The following is a 23,518-nucleotide window of genomic DNA, read 5'->3' on the forward strand; positions in this document are numbered from 1 at the left end:
AATTCCCCATTCTGACACTGGCTGTAACTCCTTGCTATAAGAGTCTCAGTGAGCTCTCCGGCTGTCGGTGCTGATGTGTAGAGTGTTTAATCGGCAGCGGACGTTAGTCATTTTAGCTCCTTGTAAGACAAGTGGCAAATCATTTGTAAAAACAGAGAAGAGTAATGGCCCAAAAACAAACTGCCCTGAGTGACACCGTACTGTACATATCTGAAGTTAGAGAAGCTTCTACTGAAGAACACTCCCTGGGTTCTATTAGATAAATAACTAACCATGTGTGATCAATAACATCAAAGGCTGCAATTCTATCAGTACAGCTCCATCTATCATCTTAGTATCCATTTATTTTAACCAATCGTCTGTCATCTGAGTCACTGCAGTTTAAGCAAACGCAATAGAAGTGATTAGTGCGAGGTTTTCATGGGTAATAAAATATCTAGATAATAATCAAATAAAATCAAATTCAAATAAAATCTATTTATAAAGCCCTTCTTACATCAGCTGATATCTCAAAGTGCTGTTCAGAAACCCAGCCTAAAAACCACAAACAGCAAGCAATGCAGGTGTAGAAGCACGGTGGCTAGGAAAAACTCCAGAGAAAGGCCAGAACCTTGGAAGAAACCTAGAGAGGAACCAGGCTATGTGTGGTGGTCAGTCCTCTTCTGGCTGTGCCGGGTGGAGATTATAACAGAACATGGCCAAGATGTTCAAATGTTCATAAATGACCAGCAGGGTCAAATCATAATAGTCAGGGTACAACAGGTCAGCACCTCAGGCGTAAATGTCAGTTGGCTTTTCATAGCCGATCATTGAGAGTATCTCTACTGATAGAGATACTCTGTATACTAAAAGATGGTATACAGCTGATATTACAATGCTGTTATCGCCTACAACTCTCATGGCCCTAGAGAAATGGGAGCCTTAACTCATCAACGACTTGGTGTGATTCCAAAAATAGAACCCTATTCCGTATAAAGTACACTACTGCTAGTGTAGTACTAGCTGTCACTGTTAATGACATAAAAAAACAAACATGCATTGGGTACATTTGCGTCAGGTCGCTAACGAGCACAACAGGAACATTACAGTGTACGATTCACTCAGTGGTCAATAGTGTTATTACTGTGGGCTGTACTGTCCTCCATCTCCTGATGTTGGTCCATCTCCTGATGTTGGTCCGTCTCCTGATGTTGGTCCATCTCCTAATGTTGGTCCATCTCCTGATGTTGGTCCATCTCCTAATGTTGGTCCATCTCCTGATGTTGGTCCATCTCCTGATGTTGGTCCATCTCCTAATGTTGGTCCATCTCCTGATGTTGGTCCATCTCCTAATGTTGGTCCATCTCCTAATGTTGGTCCATCTCCTGATGTTGGTCCATCTCCTAATGTTGGTCCATCTCCTAATGCTGGTCCATCTCCTAATGTTGGTCCATCTCCTGGTGTTGGTCCATCTCCTGATGTTGGTCCATCTCCTGATGTTGGTCCATCTCCTGATGTTGGTCCATCTCCTAATGTTGGTCCATCTCCTGATGTTGGTCCATCTCCTAATGTTGGTCCATCTCCTGATGTTGGTCCATCTCCTAATGTTGGTCCATCTCCTGATGTTGGTCCATCTCCTGATGTTGGTCCATCTCCTGATGTTGGTCCATCTCCTGATGTTGGTCCATCTCCTAATGTTGGTCCATCTCCTGATGTTGGTCCATCTCCTGATGTTGGTCCATCTCCTGATGTTGGTCCATCTCCTGATGTTGGTCCATCTCCTAATGTTGGTCCATCTCCTGATGTTGGTCCATCTCCTGATGTTGGTCCATCTCCTGATGTTGGTCCATCTCCTGATGTTGGTCCATCTCCTAATGTTGGTCCATCTCCTGATGTTGGTCCATCTCCTGATGTTGGTCCATCTCCTAATGTTGGTCCATCTCCTAATGTTGGTCCATCTCCTAATGTTGGTCCATCTCCTAATGTTGGTCCATCTCCTAATGTTGGTCCATCTCCTAATGTTGGTCCATCTCCTGATGTTGGTCCATCTCCTAATGTTGGTCCATCTCCTAATGCTGGTCCATCTCCTAATGTTGGTCCATCTCCTAATGTTGGTCCATCTCCTAATGTTGGTCCATCTCCTAATGTTGGTCCATCTCCTGATGTTGGTCCATCTCCTAATGTTGGTCCATCTCCTAATGTTGGTCCATCTGCTGATGTTGGTCCATCTCCTAATGTTGGTCCATCTACTGATGTTGCCATCTTTATGGAGGAAAGTCCATCTCCTAATGTTGGTCCATCTTTTTCTGATGTTGGTCCATCTCCTGATGTTGGTCCATCTCCTGATGTTGGTCCATCTCCAATGTTGGTCCATCTTGATGTTGGTCCATCTCCTGATGTTGGTCCATCTCCTAATGTTGGTCCATCTGCTGATGTTGGTCCATCTCCTGATGTTGGTCCAGTCTCAGTAATGTTGGTCCATTAGAAACTGTTAGTCCATCTCCTAATGTTAGTCCATCTCCTGATGTTGGTCCATCTCCTAATGTTGGTCCATCTCCTAATGTTGGTCCATCTGCTGATGTTGGTCCATCTCCTAATGTTGGTCACTTTACTGATAGCAGCTTTATGGAGGAAAGTTTGACTGACGATAACTGTGACTATTTTTTTCTACAAAATAACAGTCTGTGAATATAGGCGACCGACTGTCATGAGCATTTCAAATACCAGTATGTACCATGTTGGATTCGGCCACTCCGTTCTCCACCACTTGTGGGTCTCCATCCCTCCTACCATTTGGACACAGGTTGTTAAAATTGGTTGTAAAACAAGTTCAGTAATGTTGTCAAGGTTAGACACTGTTAAGGTGAAGTAGTATTATGGGGTGTTGGTCGGAGAGGTGAAGTGCTCTTATCCTCAGGCATCTCGGATCATTATTACTGTTTTAAAAGCTTTACTGTTATTGCCCTGTGCATTACCCTGTGTGAGTACTTCCTATGATGACCAAGAAGCTTCAATAATGTATGTCTTTATGTGTTCACCCAATGGCCATATATTGGCCCGTACAGCTGCCCAGTCCCATACAGCTGCCCAGTCCGATACAGCTGCCCAGTCCCATACAGCTGCCCAGTCCCATACAGCTGCCCAGTCCCATTCAGCTGCCCAGTCCCATACAGCTGCCCAGTCCCATTCAGCTGCCCAGTCCCATACAGCTGCCCAGTCCCATACAGCTGCCCAGTCCCATACAGCTGCCCAGTCCCGTACAGCTGCCCAGTCCCATACAGCTGCCCAGTCCCATACAGCTGCCCAGTCCCATACAGCTGCCCAGTCCCATTCAGCTGCCCAGTCCCATACAGCTGCCCAGTCCCATACAGCTGCCCAGTCCCATACAGCTGCCCAGTCCCATACAGCTGCCCAGTCCCATACAGCTGCCCAGTCCCATTCAGCTGCCCAGTCCCATTCAGCTGCCCAGTCCCATACAGCTGCCCAGTCCCATTCAGCTGCCCAGTCCCGTACAGCTGCCCAGTCCCGTACAGCTGCCCAGTCCCGTACAGCTGCCCAGTCCCATACAGCTGCCCAGTCCCGTACAGCTGCCCAGTCCCATTCAGCTGCCCAGTCCCATACAGCTGCCCAGTCCCATTCAGCTGCCCAGTCCCGTACAGCTGCCCAGTCCCGTACAGCTGCCCAGTCCCGTACAGCTGCCCAGTCCCGTACAGCTGCCCAGTCCCGTACAGCTGCCCAGTCCCGTACAGCTGCCCAGTCCCGTACAGCTGCCCAGTCCCGTACAGCTGCCCAGTCCCGTACAGCTGCCCAGTCCCATACAGCTGCCCAGTCCCATACAGCTGCCCAGTCTTATACAGCTGCCCAGTCTCATACAGCTGCCCAGTCTCATACAGCTGCCCAGTCTCATACAGCTGCCCAGTCTCATACAGCTGCCCAGTCCCATTCAGCTGCCCAGTCCCATTCAGCTGCCCAGTCTCATACAGCTGCCCAGTCTCATACAGCTGCCCAGTCTCATACAGCTGCCCAGTCTCATACAGCTGCCCAGTCTCATACAGCTGCCCAGTCACATACAGATGCCCAGTCCCATTACAGATGTCGGGTCTTAACTTGATCACCCTTTTGTTGCGGGGAGCAGCTGTATACTTATTTTATTTTCAAATTATTTTCCAACATAATTTGCAAATAAATTCATAAAAAATCCTTGAATGTGATTTTCTGGATTTTTTTTCTCATTTTTGTCTGTCATAGTTGAAGTGTACCGATGATGAAAATTACAGGCCTCTCTCATCTTTTTAAGTGGGAGAACTTGCACAATTGGTGGCTGACTAAATACTTTTTTGCCCCACTGTATATATATTCTCATATGTGTGTTCTGTAGTAGCCTACAAGGATTTATTTGATAAATGATATTCCGATATGGTTATATTTGTTGTACTGCTACGCTATGTGTTCCGGGACTTTGTAAATGATATTCCGATATGGTTATATTTGTTGTACTGCTACGCTATGTGTTTCGGGACTTTGTAAATGATATTCCGATATGGTTATATTTGTTGTACTGCTATGCTATGTGTTCAGGGACTTCCCGATTTTCAAATGAAGTGTACTGCCTGTGTTGGGGAGGGTTTTGATTCTGGCCCGCGTCCTTCTGACTCAAATAACACAATCCCCTTCCCCCCGATTGATTTGATTTGATTAGACATTTCAAATATGGACAGTTCAGGGTTATTTTTACCCCTGATCTTGATTTGAAATGACCATACCAGACACTTTTGGGTACGATAAATAGGAAAAACAATAAAATAATAACAGTCTACACCAACATTAGTTTCCTTTCATACAAAGTGTTGGGTAAATTGCCACAGTAGATTGGCAGTGGTAGACTATAAAATACTTTATTTTTATTGTACAGAATGCTTGTCAAATAGATAAATAACGTTTAGTCTGTTCCACAAGGCCTAAGATGTTCCGATTACAGTACCAACCAGAGGGCGAACATATCTTAAAATACTTTGGTTGCAAGCATGATTAATAGCTGATTTGTGCTGGCAGTGCTGTCTGGAGGCTCCATATAGAGGGTGAGACATCATGCTGTCTGGAGGCTCCATATAGAGGGTGAGACATCATGCTGTCTGGAGGCTCCATATAGAGGGTGGGACATCATGCTGTCTGGAGGCTCCATATAGAGGGTGGGACATCATGCTGTCTGGAGGCTCCATATAGAGGACATCATGCTGGGACATCATGCTGTCTGGAGGCTCCATATAGAGGGTGAGACATCATGCTGTCTGGAGGCTCCATATAGAGGGTGGGACATCATGCTGTCTGGAGGCTCCATATAGAGGGTGGGACATCATGCTGTCTGGAGGCTCCATATAGAGGGTGGGACATCATGCTGTCTGGAGGCTCCATATAGAGGGTGGGACATCATGCTGTCTGGAGGCTCCATATAGAGGGTGAGATATCATGCTGTCTGGAGGCTCCATATAGAGGGTGGGACATCATGCTGTCTGGAGGCTCCATATAGAGGGTGAGACATCATGCTGTCTGGAGGCTCCATATAGAGGGTGGGACATCATGCTGTCTGGAGGCTCCATATAGAGGGTGGGACATCATGCTGTCTGGAGGCTCCATATAGAGGGTGGGACATCATGCTGTCTGGAGGCTCCATATAGAGGGTGGGACATCATGCTGTCTGGAGGCTCCATATAGAGGGTGGGACATCATGCTGTCTGGAGGCTCCATATAGAGGGTGGGACATCATGCTGTCTGGAGGCTCCATATAGAGGGTGAGACATCATGCTGTCTGGAGGCTCCATATAGAGGGTGGGACATCATGCTGTCTGATGGCTCCATATAGAGGGTGGGACATCATGCTGTCTGGAGGCTCCATATAGAGGGTGGGACATCATGCTGTCTGGAGGCTCCATATAGAGGGTGGGACATCATGCTGTCTGATGGCTCCATATAGAGGGTGGGACATCATGCTGTCTGGAGGCTCCATATAGAGGGTGGGACATCATGCTGTCTGGAGGCTCCATATAGAGGGTGGGACATCATGCTGTCTGGAGGCTCCATATAGAGGGTGGGACATCATGCTGTCTGGAGGCTCCATATAGAGGGTGGGACATCATGCTGTCTGGAGGCTCCATATAGAGGGTGGGACATCATGCTGTCTGGAGGCTCCATATAGAGGGTGGGACATCATGCTGTCTGGAGGCTCCATATAGAGGGTGAGACATCATGCTGTCTGGAGGCTCCATATAGAGGGTGGGACATCATGCTGTCTGATGGCTCCATATAGAGGGTGGGACATCATGCTGTCTGGAGGCTCCATATAGAGGGTGGGACATCATGCTGTCTGGAGGCTCCATATAGAGGGTGGGACATCATGCTGTCTGGAGGCTCCATATAGAGGGTGAGACATCATGCTGTCTGGAGGCTCCATATAGAGGGTGGGACATCATGCTGTCTGGAGGCTCCATATAGAGGGTGGGACATCATGCTGTCTGGAGGCTCCATATAGAGGGTGAGACATCATGCTGTCTGGAGGCTCCATATAGAGGGTGGGACATCATGCTGTCTGGAGGCTCCATATAGAGGGTGAGACATGGAGGGTTGGACATGGAATTAACCCTGTAACCGTGTGGAATTAACCCTGTAACCGCTTGGAATTAACCCTGTAACCGCTTGGAATTAACCCTGTAACCACGTGGAATTAACCCTGTAACCGTGTGGAATTAACCCTGTAACCGCTTGGAATTAACCCTGTAACCGCTTGGAATTAACCCTGTAACCACGTGGAATTAACCCTGTAACCGCATGGAATTAACCCTGTAACCACGTGGAATTAACCCTGTAACCACGTGGAATTAACCCTGTAACCGCCTGGAATTAACCCTGTAACCATGTGGAATTAACCATGTGGAATTAACCCTGTAACCATGTGGAATTAACCCTGTAACCATGTGGAATTAACCCTGTAACCATGTGGAATTAACCCTGTAACCACGTGTTTGCCGGGGTCAGTGGCTGTAACCGCTGGCCCACTAAGGGCACTGAGGAACCCTGGCCCACTAAGGGCACTGAGGAACCCTGGCCCACTAAGGGCACTGAGGAACCCTGGCCCACTAAGGGCACTGAGGAACCCTGGCCCACTAAGGGCACTGAGGAACCCTGGCCCACTAAGGGCACTGAGGAACCCTGGCCCACTAAGGGCACTGAGGAACCCTGGCCCACTAAGGGCACTGAGGAACCCTGGCCCACTAAGGGCACTGAGGAACCCTGGCCCACTAAGGGCACTGAGGAACCCAATAATTTATTCGGTCTATTGCCTTCAACATAAAATACAGAATTCCCGGGAGATGTGCTGCAGCCTGCACCAAGTCTACAAACACCGCTTCCTGCTGCCCCCTAGCGGCCATTCTAAATATGCCTTCAGATACTCAAATCCTCTGGCTGCAGGATTATTTTCCTCCTGCGTCGAAAGAGGTTCAAATTAAGATCTGACATCTGTAGGCACAGCTGGTTAAGGGGATGCGTGTCTGTATGGTTAAGGGGAGGCGTGTCTGTATGGTTGAGGGGAGGCGTGTCTGTATGGTTGAGGGGAGGCGTGTCTGTATGGTTAAGGGGAGGCGTGTCTGTATGGTTAAGGGGAGGCGTGTCTGTATGGTTGAGGGGAGGCGTGTCTGTATGGTTGAGGGGAGGCGTGTCTGTATGGTTGAGGGGAGGCGTGTCTGTATGGTTGAGGGGAGGCGTGTCTGTATGGTTAAGGGGAGGCGTGTCTGTATGGTTGAGGGGAGGCGTGTCTGTATGGTTGAGGGGAGGCGTGCCTGTATGGTTAAGGGGAGGCGTGTCTGTATGGTTGAGGGGAGGCGTGTCTGTATGGTTAAGGGGAGGCGTGTCTGTATGGTTAAGGGGAGGCGTGTCTGTATGGTTAAGGGGAGGCGTGTCTGTATGGTTGAGGGGAGGCGTGTCTGTATGGTTAAGGGGAGGCGTGTCTGTATGGTTGAGGGGAGGCGTGTCTGTATGGTTAAGGGGAGCGTGTCTGTATGGTTGAGGGAGGCGTGTCTGTATGGTTGAGGGGAGGCGTGTCTGTATGGTTAAGGGGAGGCGTGTCTGTATGGTTGAGGGAGCGTGTCTGTATGGTTGAGGGGAGGCGTGCCTGTATGGTTGAGGGGCGTGCCTGTAGGTTGTGCCTGTATGGTTAAGGGGAGCGTGTCTGTATGGTTGAGGGGAGGCGTGTCTGTATGGTTAAGGGGAGGCGTGTCTGTATGGTTGAGGGGAGGCGTGTCTGTATGGTTGAGGGGAGGCGTGTCTGTATGGTTGAGGGGAGGCGTGTCTGTATGGTTAAGGGGAGGCGTGTCTGTATGGGCCAACCCAGCAGAGTCCTATCATGGTACTGGACAGATGCGGCTCATGTTGCGATAGGATGTTGTTGACTTGGCGCCCCTGGGGGGGGGTAGTAGGAGAGATGCTTCCTGAAAACACTTTGAGATTCTGTAAACAAAACAAACCAATGCATATCCTGGGTGGCAGAGTAACAGTATTTAACGGGAACATTGAATGGACCTTGATTCATAGGTAGTTTAATGCTATGATACTAAAGTACATCTACCAAACAACAAGAAACTGTGCATCCTCAGTCAGTCCATTGTTACATTCTTCGATTTCCAGGTTAAGAACAGCTGTAATATGTCTTCAGTCAAACAAAATGTGTCTTGTTGTGTGATAATGACAAGTCTCAATGTCAGATTTAGTTTTTTTATTACGGTATATTGATCCTATAGGACTTTTTCAGTGTTTAAAAAACATTTCCATGATGGTTGACGTTTCAGATGTTCTGTTACCACTGAGATACAGATGTGTTTTCAGCCTCCGAACACAGAGGAGGACCACCCAAGAACCCACTTAAACAGGCAGTAGTAGACTACACACACACACACACACACACACAGACACAGACACAGACAGACAGACACAGACAGACAGACAGACAGACAGACAGACAGACAGACAGACAGACAGACAGACAGACACAGACAGACACACAGACACACACACACAGACACAGACACACACAGACACACACACACACAGACACAGACACAGACACACACACACACACACACACACACACACACACACACACACACACACACAGACACACACACACACACACACAGTATATGTATATGATATTACACACACACTGTATATGATGTTGTTTCTGTATATTATGTTGTTTCTGTATATTATGTTGTTTCTGTATATTATGTTGTTTCTGTATATGATGTTGTTTCTGTATATGATGTTGTTTCTGTATATTATGTTGTTTCTGTATATTATGTTGTTTCTGTATATTATGTTGTTTCTGTATATTATGTTGTTTCTGTATATTATGTTGTTTATATTATGTTGTTTCTGTATATTATGTTGTTTCTGTATATGATGTTGTTTCTGTATATGATGTTGTTTATATTATGTTGTTTCTGTATATGATGTTGTTTATATTATGTTGTTTCTGTATATTATGTTGTTTATTATGTTGTTTCTGTATATTATGTTGTTTCTGTATATTATGTTGTTTCTGTATATGATGTTGTTTCTGATATTATGTTGTTTCTGTTTCTGTATATTATGTTGTTGATATTATGTTGTTTCTGTATATGATGTTGTTTCAGACATATTATGTTGTTTCTGTATATTATGTTGTTTCTGTATATTATGTTGTTTCTGTATATTATGTTGTTTCTGTATATTATGTTGTTTCTGTATATTATGTTGTTTATATTATGTTGTTTCTGTATATGATGTTGTTTCTGTATATTATGTTGTTTCTGTATATTATGTTGTTTCTGTATATTATGTTGTTTATATTATGTTGTTTCTGTATATTATGTTGTTTCTGTATATGATGTTGTTTCTGTATATTATGTTGTTTATATTATGTTGTTTCTGTATATTATGTTGTTTCTGTATATTATGTTGTTTCTGTATATTATGTTGTTTCTGTATATGATGTTGTTTCTGTATATGATGTTGTTTCTGTATATTATGTTGTTTCTGTATATTATGTTGTTTCTGTATATTATGTTGTTTCTGTATATTATGTTGTTTCTGTATATTATGTTGTTTCTGTATATTATGTTGTTTCTGTATATGATGTTGTTTCAGTATATTATGTTGTTTCTGTATATTATATTATGTTGTTTCTGTATATGATGTTGTTTCTGTATATTATGTTGTTTCTGTATATTATGTTGTTTATTATGTTGTTTCTGTATATTATGTTGTTTCTGTATATTATGTTGTTTCTGACATATGATGTTGTTTCTGTATATTATGTTGTTTCAACTGTATATTATGTGTTTCTGTATATTATATTACCTTGTTTCTGTATATTATGTTGTTTCTGTATATGATGTTGTTTCTGTATATGATGTTGTTTCTGTATATTATGTTGTTTCTGTATATTATGTTGTTTCTGTATATTATATGTTTGTTTCTGTATATTATGTTGTTTCTGTATATTATGTTGTTTCTGTATATTATGTTGTTCTGTATATTATGTTGTATATTATGTTGTTTCTGTATATTATGTTGTTTCTGTATATTATGTTGTTTCTGTATATGATGTTGTTTCTGTATATTATGTTGTTTCTGTATATTATGTTGTTTCTGTATATTATGTTGTTTCTGTATATTATGTTGTTTCTGTATATTATGTTGTTTCTGTATATTATGTTGTTTCTGTATATTATGTTGTTTCTGTATATTATGTTGTTTCTGTATATTATGTTGTTTCTGTATATGATGTTGTTTCTGTATATTATGTTGTTTCTGTATATTATGTTGTTTCTGTATATTATGTTGTTTATATTATGTTGTTTCTGTATATTATGTTGTTTCTGTATATGATGTTGTTTCTGTATATTATGTTGTTTCTGTATATTATGTTGTTTCTGTATATTATGTTGTTTCTGTATATTATGTTGTTTCTGTATATTATGTTGTTTCTGTATATGATGTTGTTTCTGTATATTATGTTGTTTCTGTATATTATGTTGTTTCTGTATATTATGTTGTTTCTGTATATGATGTTGTTTCTGTATATTATGTTGTTTCTGTATATTATGTTGTTTCTGTATATTATGTTGTTTCTGTATATTATGTTGTTTCTGTATATGATGTTGTTTCTGTATATTATGTTGTTTCTGTATATTATGTTGTTTCTGTATATTATGTTGTTTCTGTATATGATGTTGTTTCTGTATATTATGTTGTTTCTGTATATTATGTTGTTTCTGTATATTATGTTGTTTCTGTATATGATGTTGTTTCTGTATATTATGTTGTTTCTGTATATTATGTTGTTTCTGTATATTATGTTGTTTCTGTATATTATGTTGTTTCTGTATATTATGTTGTTTCTGTATATTATGTTGTTTCTGTATATTATGTTGTTTCTGTATATTATGTTGTTTCTGTATATGATGTTGTTTCTGTATATTATGTTGTTTCTGTATATTATGTTGTTTCTGTATATTATGTTGTTTCTGTATATTATGTTGTTTCTGTATATTATGTTGTTTCTGTATATGATGTTGTTTCTGTATATGATGTTGTTTCTGTATATGATGTTGTTTCTGTATATTATGTTGTTTCTGTATATTATGTTGTTTCTGTATATTATGTTGTTTCTGTATATTATGTTGTTTCTGTATATTATGTTGTTTCTGTATATTATGTTGTTTCTGTATATTATGTTGTTTCTGTATATTATGTTGTTTCTGTATATTATGTTGTTTCTGTATATTATGTTGTTTATATTATGTTGTTTCTGTATATTATGTTGTTTCTGTATATTATGTTGTTTCTGTATATTATGTTGTTTCTGTATATTATGTTGTTTCTGTATATTATGTTGTTTCTGTATATTATGTTGTTTCTGTATATTATGTTGTTTCTGTATATTATGTTGTTTATATTATGTTGTTTCTGTATATGATGTTGTTTCTGTATATTATGTTGTTTCTGTATATTATGTTGTTTCTGTATATGATGTTGTTTCTGTATATTATGTTGTTTCTGTATATTATTGTGTATATTATGTTGTTTCTGTATATGATGTTGTTTCTGTATATGATGTTGTTTCTGTATATTATGTTGTTTCTGTATATTATGTTGTTTCTGTATATGATGTTGTTTCTGATATTATGTTGTTTCTGTATATGATGTTGTTTCTGTATATTATTTGTTTCTGTATATTATGTGTTTCTGTATATTATGTTGTTTCTGTATATTATGTTGTGTATATTATGTTGTTTCTGTATATTATGTTGTTTCTGTATATTATGTTGTTTCTGTATATGATGTTGTTTCTGTATATTATGTTGTTTCTGTATATTATGTTGTTTCTGTATATTATGTTGTTTATATTATGTTGTTTCTGTATATTATGTTGTTTCTGTATATTATGTTGTTTCTGTATATTATGTTGTTTCTGTATATTATGTTGTTTCTGTATATTATGTTGTTTCTGTATATGATGTTGTTTCTGTATATTATGTTGTTTCTGTATATTATGTTGTTTCTGTATATTATGTTGTTTCTGTATATGATGTTGTTTCTGTATATTATGTTGTTTCTGTATATTATGTTGTTTCTGTATATGATGTTGTTTCTGTATATTATGTTGTTTCTGTATATTATGTTGTTTCTGTATATTATGTTGTTTCTGTATATGATGTTGTTTATATTATGTTGTTTCTGTATATTATGTTGTTTGCTGTATATGATGTTGTTTCTAGTTCTTATGAAACTTCTGCATATTTTAAATTTTTTAAAAATGTATTGTTTCTGTACATTTTTGTTTCAGGAAATCTTGTTTATTATATTATGGGAAGAACTTTGGATATTAGAGTTGTTTCTGTAACATTATGACCAGGAATTTGACTTTCCCATAGCCGATGTTTGTTTCTTTATATTATTTGTTTCTGCATATTTATGTTGTTTCTGTATATTATGTTGTTTCTGTATATTATGTTGTTTCTGTATATGATGTTGTTGAAATTATGTTGTTTCTGAATATTATGTTGTTTCTGGTATATTAAAGTTGTTGGTATTATGTTGTTTCCGGAAGGTGTATATTATCCGTTGTTTCTGTATATTATGTTGTTTCTTCCATATTATGTTGTTTCTGCTATAGTTTTGTTGTTGATATTATGTTGTTTCTGTATATTATGTTGTTTTTCTGTATATTATGTTGTTTCTGTATATTAGTTGGGACAGAAGGATGTTGTTTCTGTCATATCCTGTTGTTTCTGAGCATATTATGTTGTTTCTGTATATTAAGTTGATGAAATTATGAAGGGATTGTTATTATTTTTTACATCAGAGATATTAACATGTTGTTTCTGAATTATGACTGTTTCTGGATATGTATGTCGTTTATATTATGGTTTCTGTATACGCATGTTGTTTCAGAAACAAACATCTCTCTGGTATATTAAGGGCGTTTCCTTATGATTAACGAGTCATGGTACTATATTATGTTGTTTCTGGAACATGATGTTGTTTCTTATATGATGTTGTTTTCTGTATATTATGTTGTTTCTGTATATTATGTTGTTTCTGAACTATATCAAATACCGCAATCTACCAAGAGAATTCTCATCAATTATAATCACAGTCGTATATTATCCCGTTTCTGCAGACACCTGTTGTTTCTGAAAGAACTTCATTGGACTCTTTAAACCACATATCCTGATGTTTGTTTATTTTAACAAAGTTGTTTCTGAAAACAAGGCTTATATTATGTTGTTTCTGGCAAATTCTGGATCATTGTTATCTATGTTGTTTCGTATATTAAGCCCTCCCCCCCCTCCTTATATTTGACCACGACTCCATTTATGTTGTTCCCAGCCTACAGACAGAAACTTAAACAGGAAACACCCGTTAGGTCTGTTTCGCTGGTCCGATATTATCTGATTACACGTATATTATCGATCACGTGGACTGGGATATGTTCCGCATCTGAACATTGATGTTGTTTCATATTATGTTGTTTATATTATGTTGTTTATATTATGTTCCGTTTCTGTATATTATGTTGTTTCGCATATTATGTTGTTTTTATATTATGTTGTTTCTGTATATTATGTTGTTTCCTGTATATTATGTTGTTGATTTTAATCAGGGCAAGGCGACCGGAAACATCTGTAAACAGTGCATGTTGTTTCAGACAAGATGTATGTTTAATCACAGATTACAAAAAGAATATTATGCCCCGTTTATATTATGTTGTCTTGCTCCCAGACAAACTGAACAACTTATTTGTTTCTTTGAGGACAATATAGTGCCACGTTTCTGTACCAAAACCTGCAGGCTCTATTCACTGCAGCTTCGTGATAAAACATTTAAACGTTTAACCCTTTATATTATGCCAGCCCAGATATTATGTTGTTTCGCCCTCAGATTATGTTGTTTAGCTGGCTGGTGTTGTTTCTGACATATTCAATCAATGTTTCTGTATATTATGTTGTCCCCACATGCTTATTATGTTGTTTCTGTTCCCATTAAAGCTGTTTCTGAGCTAAATCACTGTTGTTTCTGTATATTATGTTGTTTCTGTCATATTATGTTGTTTCTGTATATTATGTTGTTTCTGTATATGATGTTGTTTCTGTGTTTCTGTAATGATGTTGTTTCTGTATCACTACGCATGTTGTTTCTGTATATTATGTTGTTTCCCCAACAGGTCCATATTATGTGCCCTTCTGGACAAGAGGAATACCTATGTATGCTGTCCATGTACTACATGTCAGCATTTATACCAAAGTACCCTCCATATTTGTTGTTTCTGTGCATATGAGGGTATTGTTTCTGTATATTAGGTGGTGAGGGGTAGTATATTCCACTCTGCTGATCCTCAACACTGGGGCCCCATATTATGTTGTTTCTGCCCTCTCCTGTACTCCCTGTTCACCCATGACTGATGTTGCCATGCACGCCTCCAACTCAATCATCAAGTTTGCAGACGGCACTTCAGTGGTTTCTTGATTACCAACAATGGCGTTTCAGCCTACAGGGATGTTGTTTCTGGGATTATGGTGTTTATATTATGTTCACACTGTATATTATGTTGTTTAAAGGATTGATGTTGTTTCTGTATATTAGTTGTTTCTGCCCCCTATATGATCAATGGGACTGTATAGAATGTTGTTTCTGTTTTATGTTGTTTCTGTATATGCTGTTGTTTCTGTATATTATGTTGTTTCTGTATATGGGGATGTTGTTGATATTATGTTGTTTCTGCGCCATCTTATGTTGGGTGAAGAATATTTGACTTGTCACCAAAAACACTCAAACTTTTGATGCATATTATGTCCTGTTTCTGTATATTGGTATGTTGTTTCTGTACCCATTACCGTAAGTTGTCTCCAGATTAGTGAGTTTCTGCACAACACATCACCGGGGGCAAACTACCTGCCCGTTTCAGGACACCTACACCACCCGATGTCACAGGAAGGCCATAAAGATCATTCAAGGACAACAACCACCCGAGCCACTGCCTGTTCATGTTGTTTCATCCAAATTATGTTGTTTCTGTATAGGTGCATCAAAGCAGGGCCAGAGAGACTGAAAAACAGTTCTATCTCAAGGCCATCAGACTGTTGCCATCACTAACATTGAGTTGTTTCTGCCAACATGTTGACTCAAATCTAAAGCCAAGTTTTTGATATTATGTTGTTTTGCAGGTATTTCCTACTTATATTATGTGTATATTATGTTGTTTCTGTATATTATTGTGTATATTATGTTGTTTCTGTATATTATTATTGTTTCTGAAGGTCAACCGTAGAGACGGAATCAAAAAAAAATCCATTATGATTTTTTAAGTTATTAATTTGCATTTTTTGCATGACATATTATTTGATTCAGAAAATGATGTAATATTTGGTACAGAAACCTTTGTTTGCAATTACAGAGATCATACATTTTGTCGTTCTGACCAGGTTTGCACACACTGCAGCAGGGATTTTGGCACACTTATGTTAAAGACCTTCTACAGATCCTTCAGGTATTATGTTGTTTCTGGGCATATTACTTTCAGCTTCCTCCAAAGATGTTCTATTGGGTATTAGGTCTGTTTCTGGCTAGGCCACTTATGTTGTTTCTTGAGATGTTTTTCTGAGCCACTCCTTAGTTGTTTGGCTGTGTGTTATGTTGTTTCATGCTGGAAGATTATGCCACGTTTCTTCATATGATGTTGTTTACTGAGGGAAGGAGGTTGTTGGCCAAGATCTTGTTGTTTCTGGCCCCATCCATCCTCCCCTCAATTATGTTGTTTCTGTATATCCCCTTTGCAGAAAAGCATCCCCAATATTATGTTGTTTCCACCTCCATGCTATTATTGTGTATATTATGTTGTTTCTGATATTATGTTGTTTCTGTATATTATGTTGTTTCCACCTCCATGGGCGGTTGGGATGATGTTCTTGGGGTTGCACTCATCCTTCTTTTTCATCCAAAAGCTCTATTTTTGTCTCATATATGACCTTCTCCCATTCCTCCTCTGGATCATCCAGATGGTCAAATTAGACGTTTCTGGACATTATGCTGGCTTGATAGGGGGACCTTGTTTGCTGCAGGATTTGTGTTATATTATGTTTTCTTTGAGACTGTGGTCCCAGCTCTCTTCAGGTCATTGACCAGGTTTCTGCCGTGTAGTTCTGGGCTGATATTACCTTCCTCATGATCATTGATCACAAGGTGAGATCTTATGGTTTCTGAATTATGTGATTGACTGTCATCTTGAACTTGTTCCGTTTTTATGTTGCGAACAGTTGTTTCCTTCTCATTAAGCTGTTTCTGCCTTATTGTCCTGTTGCCCATCCCAGCCTTGTGATATTATGTTTTATCCCTGATGTCCTTATGCTCTCTGGTCTTGGCCTTGTTGGATAGGTTGGATGTCTGTTTGATTGAGTGTGTGGACATTATGTTTTTATACAGGTAACAAGTTCAAACAGGTGCAGTTATTACAGGTAATGAGTGGAGAACAGGAGGTTTCTGTAACAGATGTTGTTATATTATTATGTTGTTTCTGTATATTATGCTGTTTCTTATATTATTGGTGATCAAATACTTATGTCATGCAATAAAATGCAAATGTTTACTTAAAAATCATACAATATGATTTTCTGGATTTTGTTTTTTCTGTCTATTACAGTTGAAGTTACCTATGATAAAAATGATGACCTTGTGCTTTGTAATTAGGAAAACCTGCAAAATATTGTTTCAAATACTTGTTGTTTCTGTATATTACTGTATACCATCTATGTTCTTTCCTATGCCGTTATGTTGTTTCTGTATTTATTTATGTACATATTCTTATTCATTCCTTTACACTTGTGTATATTATGTTGTTTCTGTATATTATTGTGTATATTATGTTGTTTCTGTATATTATTGTGTATATTATGTTGTTTCTGTATATTATTGCGTATATTATTGTGTATATTATGTTGTTTCTGTATATTATTGCGTATATTATTGTGTATATTATGTTGTTTCTGTATATTATTGCACCTGCTTCCCGTTATTATACTTGTTTATGGATATTGTGGTTTTGAGGTTTGAAAGACAACAGACTGTAAGTGGTTAGTCTCATTTTTTTAATTTTTTTTATTTTGTCCGAGAAACCATAAAAACAATGCACTTAACCCTAATTGCTCCAGGGTTGCGTTGATAATGCAGACCCTGTCCGTGACCCCACTCTCCTCCCAGGTTGTCTCAGGGGGACTTTGAGATATGCCAACAAAATACATCTCCATTTCACACATGCGTTTTAATACAGCAGTAAAAGAGGACTCAGTAAAAACACTTACTGTTAGGATACTATCAAATGAAAGTCCCGTTTTGTTTTGGTCGGTTTGTTTTTATTTACATGTGTCAAATAGGACAAATATAAGTACCCACCAAAATGATGATGATTATTAGATAACAAATGGAGAAGACAAATCCGGTTCAGTAAATTATATAAAGTTTGAAGCACCCGTATAATCTGGCAGTAGATAGACTACTTCAGGGTTCATGTCAACTCTCTAACATTGAGCCTCAGTAGTAGGTAACTAATACAATACCACAGTCTACAATCTCTAGCATTTCTTATTTGGATGTGTAGTGAAGGAGAGAGTCAGAGACTGTTCAAAATAACCACCACCGACCCGTCCTGCGCCGCTCAGCCGGGTACATAAAACTGCTCTGTCCATTTGGTTCAGTATCCCCTCCCTCCCTCCCTCCCTCCCTCCCTCCCTCCCTCCCTCCCTCCCTCCCTCCCTCCCTCCCTCCCTCCCTCCCTCCCTCCCTCCCTCCCTCCCTCTAAAGGAATGGATGAATAATGGATAAACACAAGTCATTTCTGAAGATAGGCCATCCATCCATCCATCCGAGGGAAGGATCTTTAAGGCATCATGGTGACGACTCTCTGTTACTTGCTGAACAACACTGGGGGGGGCACATGTCCAAAACTCCTTCAGCCTGGTTCCAGATCCGCTTGTGTTGTCTTGCCAACTCCAATGGCCGTATACAGCACAATCTGATCTGAGACGAAGCTCAACCTGGTAACCACCTAGTAACATCCAGGCTAAACCTGGTAACCCCTAGTAACATCCAGGCTAAACCTGGTAACCCCTAGTAACGTCCAGGCTAAACCTGGTAACCCCTAGTAACATCCAGGCTAAACCTGGTAACCCCTAGTAACATCCAGGCTAAACCTGGTAACACCTAGTAACATCCAGGCTAAACCTAGTAACGTCCAGGCTAAACCTGGTAACCCCTAGTAACGTCCAGGCTAAACCTGGTAACCCCTAGTAACGTCCAGGCTAAACCTGGTAACCCCTAGTAACATCCAGGCTAAACCTGGTAACCCCTAGTAACATCCAGGCTAAACCTGGTAACCCCTAGTAACATCCGGGCTAAACCTGGTAACCCCTAGTAACATCCAGGCTAAACCTGGTAACCCCTAGTAACGTCCAGGCTGAACCTGGTAACCCCTAGTAGCATCCAGGCTAAACCTGGTAACCCCTAGTAACATCCAGGCTAAACCTGGTAACCCCTAGTAACATCCAGGCTAAACCTGGTAACCCCTAGTAACGTCCAGGCTAAACCTGGTAACCCCTAGTAACGTCCAGGCTAAACCTGGTAACCCCTAGTAACATCCAGGCTAAACCTGGTAACCCCTAGTAACATCCAGGCTAAACCTGGTAACCCCTAGTAACATCCAGGCTAAACCTGGTAACACCTAGTAACATCCAGGCTAAACCTAGTAACGTCCAGGCTAAACCTGGTAACCCCTAGTAACGTCCAGGCTAAACCTGGTAACCCCTAGTAACGTCCAGGCTAAACCTGGTAACCCCTAGTAACATCCAGGCTAAACCTGGTAACCCCTAGTAACATCCAGGCTAAACCTGGTAACCCCTAGTAACATCCAGGCTAAACCTGGTAACCCCTAGTAACATCCGGGCTAAACCTGGTAACCCCTAGTAACATCCAGGCTAAACCTGGTAACCCCTAGTAACGTCCAGGCTGAACCTGGTAACCCCTAGTAACATCCAGGCTAAACCTGGTAACCCCTAGTAACATCCAGGCTAAACCTGGTAACCCCTAGTAACGTCCAGGTTGACCTGGTAACCCCTAGTAACATCCAGGCTAAACCTGGTAACCCCTAGTAACATCCAGGCTAAACCTGGTAACACCTAGTAACATCCAGGCTAAACCTGGTAACGTCCAGGCTAAACCTGGTAACCCCTAGTAACGTCCAGGCTAAACCCGGTAACCCCTAGTAACGTCCAGGCTAAACCTGGTAACCCCTAGTAACATCCAGGCTAAACCTGGTAACCCCTAGTAACATCCAGGCTAAACCTGGTAACCCCTAGTAACATCCAGGCTAAACCTGGTAACCCCTAGTAACATCCGGGCTAAACCTGGTAACCCCTAGTAACATCCAGGCTAAACCTGGTAACCCCTAGTAACGTCCAGGCTGAACCTGGTAACCCCTAGTAACATCCAGGCTAAACCTGGTAATCCCTAGTAACATCCAGGCTAAACCTGGTAACCCCTAGTAACGTCCAGGTTGACCTGGTAACCCCTAGTAACATCCAGGCTAAACCTGGTAACCCCTAGTAACGTCCAGGTTGACCTGGTAACCCCTAGTAACATCCAGGTTGACCTGGTAACCCCTAGTAACGTCCAGGCTAAACCTGGTAACCCCTAGTAACGTCCAGGTTGACCTGGTAACCCCTAGTAACATCCAGGCTAAACCTGGTAACCTCTAGTAACATCCAGGTTGACCTGGTAACCCCTAGTAACATCCAGGTTGACCTGGTAACCCCTAGTAACATCCAGGTTGACCTGGTAACCCCTAGTAACATCCAGGTTGACCTGGTAACCCCTAGTAACATCCAGGTTGACCTGGTAACCCCTAGTAACATCCAGGTTGACCTGGTAACCCCTAGTAACATCCAGGCTAAACCTGGTAACCCCTAGTAACATCCAGGCTGAACCTGGTAACCCCTAGTAACGTCCAGGTTGACCTGGTAACCCCTAGTAACGTCCAGGTTGACCTGGTAACCCCTAGTAACGTCCAGGTTGACCTGGTAACCCCTAGTAACGTCCAGGTTGACCTGGTAACCCCTAGTAACGTCCAGGTTGACCTGGTAACCCCTAATAACGTCCAGGTTGACATGGTAACCCCTAGTAACATCCAGGTTGACCTGGTAACCCCTAGTAAGGTCCAGGTTGACCTGGTAACAACCTGTGTGTGTCGTAGTAAGGCTCCAGATTCTATAAAGAAATTATATTACTCTTGGGACAGTAGGGATGACCAGGGATGTTCTCTGTTTAGTGAGTCCACCAGATCAGAGGCAGTAGGGATGACCAGGGATGTTCTCTGTTTAGTGAGTCCTCCAGATCAGAGGCAGTAGGGATGACCAGGGATGTTCTCTGTTTAGTGAGTCCACCAGATCAGAGACAGTAGGGATGACCAGGGATGTTCTCTGTTTAGTGAGTCTGCCAGATCAGAGGCAGTAGGAATGACCAGGGATGTGCTCTGTTTAGTGAGTCCTCCAGATCAGAGACAGTAGGGATGACCAGGGATGTTCTCTGTTTAGTGAGTCCACCAGATCAGAGGCAGTAGGGATGACCAAGGATGTTCTCTGTTTAGTGAGTCCACCAGATCAAAGGCAGTAGGGATGACCAGGGATGTTCTCTGTTTAGTGAGTCCACCAGATCAGAGGCAGTAGGGATGACCAGGGATGTTCTCTGTTTAGTGAGTCTGCTACACCAAAGCCAGGATACATGCAGTGTCACCATGGGGTTCTTCCATTACTTTTGCTTTAATAGATTCAGGTAAGAAACAGATGGAGCAAATCTTTATGTTTGAGCATCCTATAATGTGGACACACACACACACACACACACACACACACACACACACACACACACACACTCACTCACTCACTCACTCACCACCACTCACTCACACACTCACTCACACACACACACACACACACACACACACACACACACACACACACACACACACACACACACACACACACACACACACACACACACACACACACACACACACACACACACACACACACACACACACACACACACACACACACACACACACACACACACACACACACACACACACACACACACACACACACACACACACACACACACACACACACACAGTTGAAGCTTCAACAGCGGAATTACATTATTTATTTATTTTTATAAAGGAGAGAAATAGTTTCAGTTGAGATTACTAAATATCTTCTGGGATTTAAAGAGGGGTCACAACATAGTGCTGTTTTTTTAATCGATAAGTATAGCCTACCAAGGCTTTGCGTTGTTTACAGTCATTACAGGGGGGAAGTGTCCCATCCCTCTCCCTTATTACCAAGGGGGATAAACCACTTACACAGAGAAGCCCGCGGGGTGGCTGAAACACCTGTCAATCACTCGGTGGTCCTGCGGAGTTCGATCGAGGAACCAGAGTCAAAACAGAAGTCGGAAAGTCACATTTCACCAATGCGTCAAAGCCTGGGTTTGACCAACTGAAAGGGCATTTATAATCATAACTTCATTAACCGGAGTTGAATAATAACGGTACCGTGTTCCGTGACGGCTGTGTCTATATGGTACTGCATTCTTTCCTTTACAAATGTTACATTTTGGCGTAAAATGTTGGTTACATATGACCAAATAAATTGTTGACCATTTGGAGTCTGAGGACTTTACTAGAAGGGATGCCAGACAACCAACGTGCGTGAGACCATCCTCTCCCCTTGTACCTGGTGGTAATACCGACTGGTCAACTCGATGGCGTCCGAGGTGGTCTGCGGGCTGATCTTCAGATTGCTTCTTCCGATATGTTTAGCAACAGGTACGTTTTATGCATAAAAAGGTACCGCATCTAATGCGCATCTAATGCGCCATCCAAATTGTCATGAAAACAGTATTTAAATTAAAAAAACTCACAGGCATTGCAGATGACAGCCTGCAACAAAATATTAGTTTAAATATGTTTATTGCCCTAATAATAACAGTCATACTTTTATGAAGGAATTCATATATATATATTTAAAACGTTACAGTAGGCTAATCAATGTCTGGGTACTGTGTTGCAGGTTTGTGGTTCTTGTTGGACAAGTAATGACACAAGAATTCAGTCATCTTTGATTTTGTACTAACCACTGAAATCCATTTATTTATGGTAAACCCTAATATGAGCACGTATTATTTCACAGGGGCGGTTGTGCGTAACACACTGCAACCTTTCAGTCGTATTCCATTACTTTTCTGCTCCAAGTTAAAAATGTGTCTCAGGTTACTTGATAAAGTTCATATCTATTCCCTTTCCTTCACCAAATGTTCAGACTAGAACGGGTCTATTGCTGTGTCATGAACTGCGTATGGACGTCATGTGGAATTGATCTTGAGCGCCTTTTGGAGCCGTGTAATTTCTCCAAGCATCTGAAAAACACTATGTGAGATTTAAAGTACCAAATATTATACCATGTGGTTGTGACGTATTTATTACCATGAAATAATTAGGAGAGTTCATCTATTTTGAAGAGGCTTATTCAGTGTCAAAAACATTCAACTAAATTATAGATTTTTTTATTGTATTTCTCAAACACAAGTATAATTTGTAGTAGACCATAGTACTGTAAACATTTTCAGTATTAATTCAGTAAGCATGTCCAGTTTTTGATGAGCAATGTCATTGTCAGCATCGCCTAGGGCGGTAGGGTTAGGGTTAGCATAGGTAGGTACTAGGTAGACAGATAGACCAGTAACTAGGGGGTAGACAGGTAGACCAGTAATTAGGGGGTAGACAGGTAGACCAGTAATTAGGGGGTAGACAGGTGGACCAGTAACTAGGGGGTAGGTGGACCAGTAACTATGGGGTAGGTAGGTAGACAGGTGGACCAGTAACTTGGGGGTAGGTAGACAG

At 41.0% G+C, this 23,518-nt stretch overlaps 1 pseudogene; it reads left to right on the forward strand.

Moving 5' to 3' along the window:
* Positions 1 to 3,020: 3,020 nt before the first annotated feature.
* The window catches only part of LOC118372857 (piezo-type mechanosensitive ion channel component 2-like), a 323,332-nt pseudogene continuing 302,834 nt past the window's right edge, over positions 3,021 to 23,518 (forward strand).

This window comes from Oncorhynchus keta, chromosome 15, assembly GCF_023373465.1.
Source record: "Oncorhynchus keta strain PuntledgeMale-10-30-2019 chromosome 15, Oket_V2, whole genome shotgun sequence".
Classification (NCBI taxonomy): Eukaryota; Metazoa; Chordata; class Actinopteri; order Salmoniformes; family Salmonidae; genus Oncorhynchus; species Oncorhynchus keta.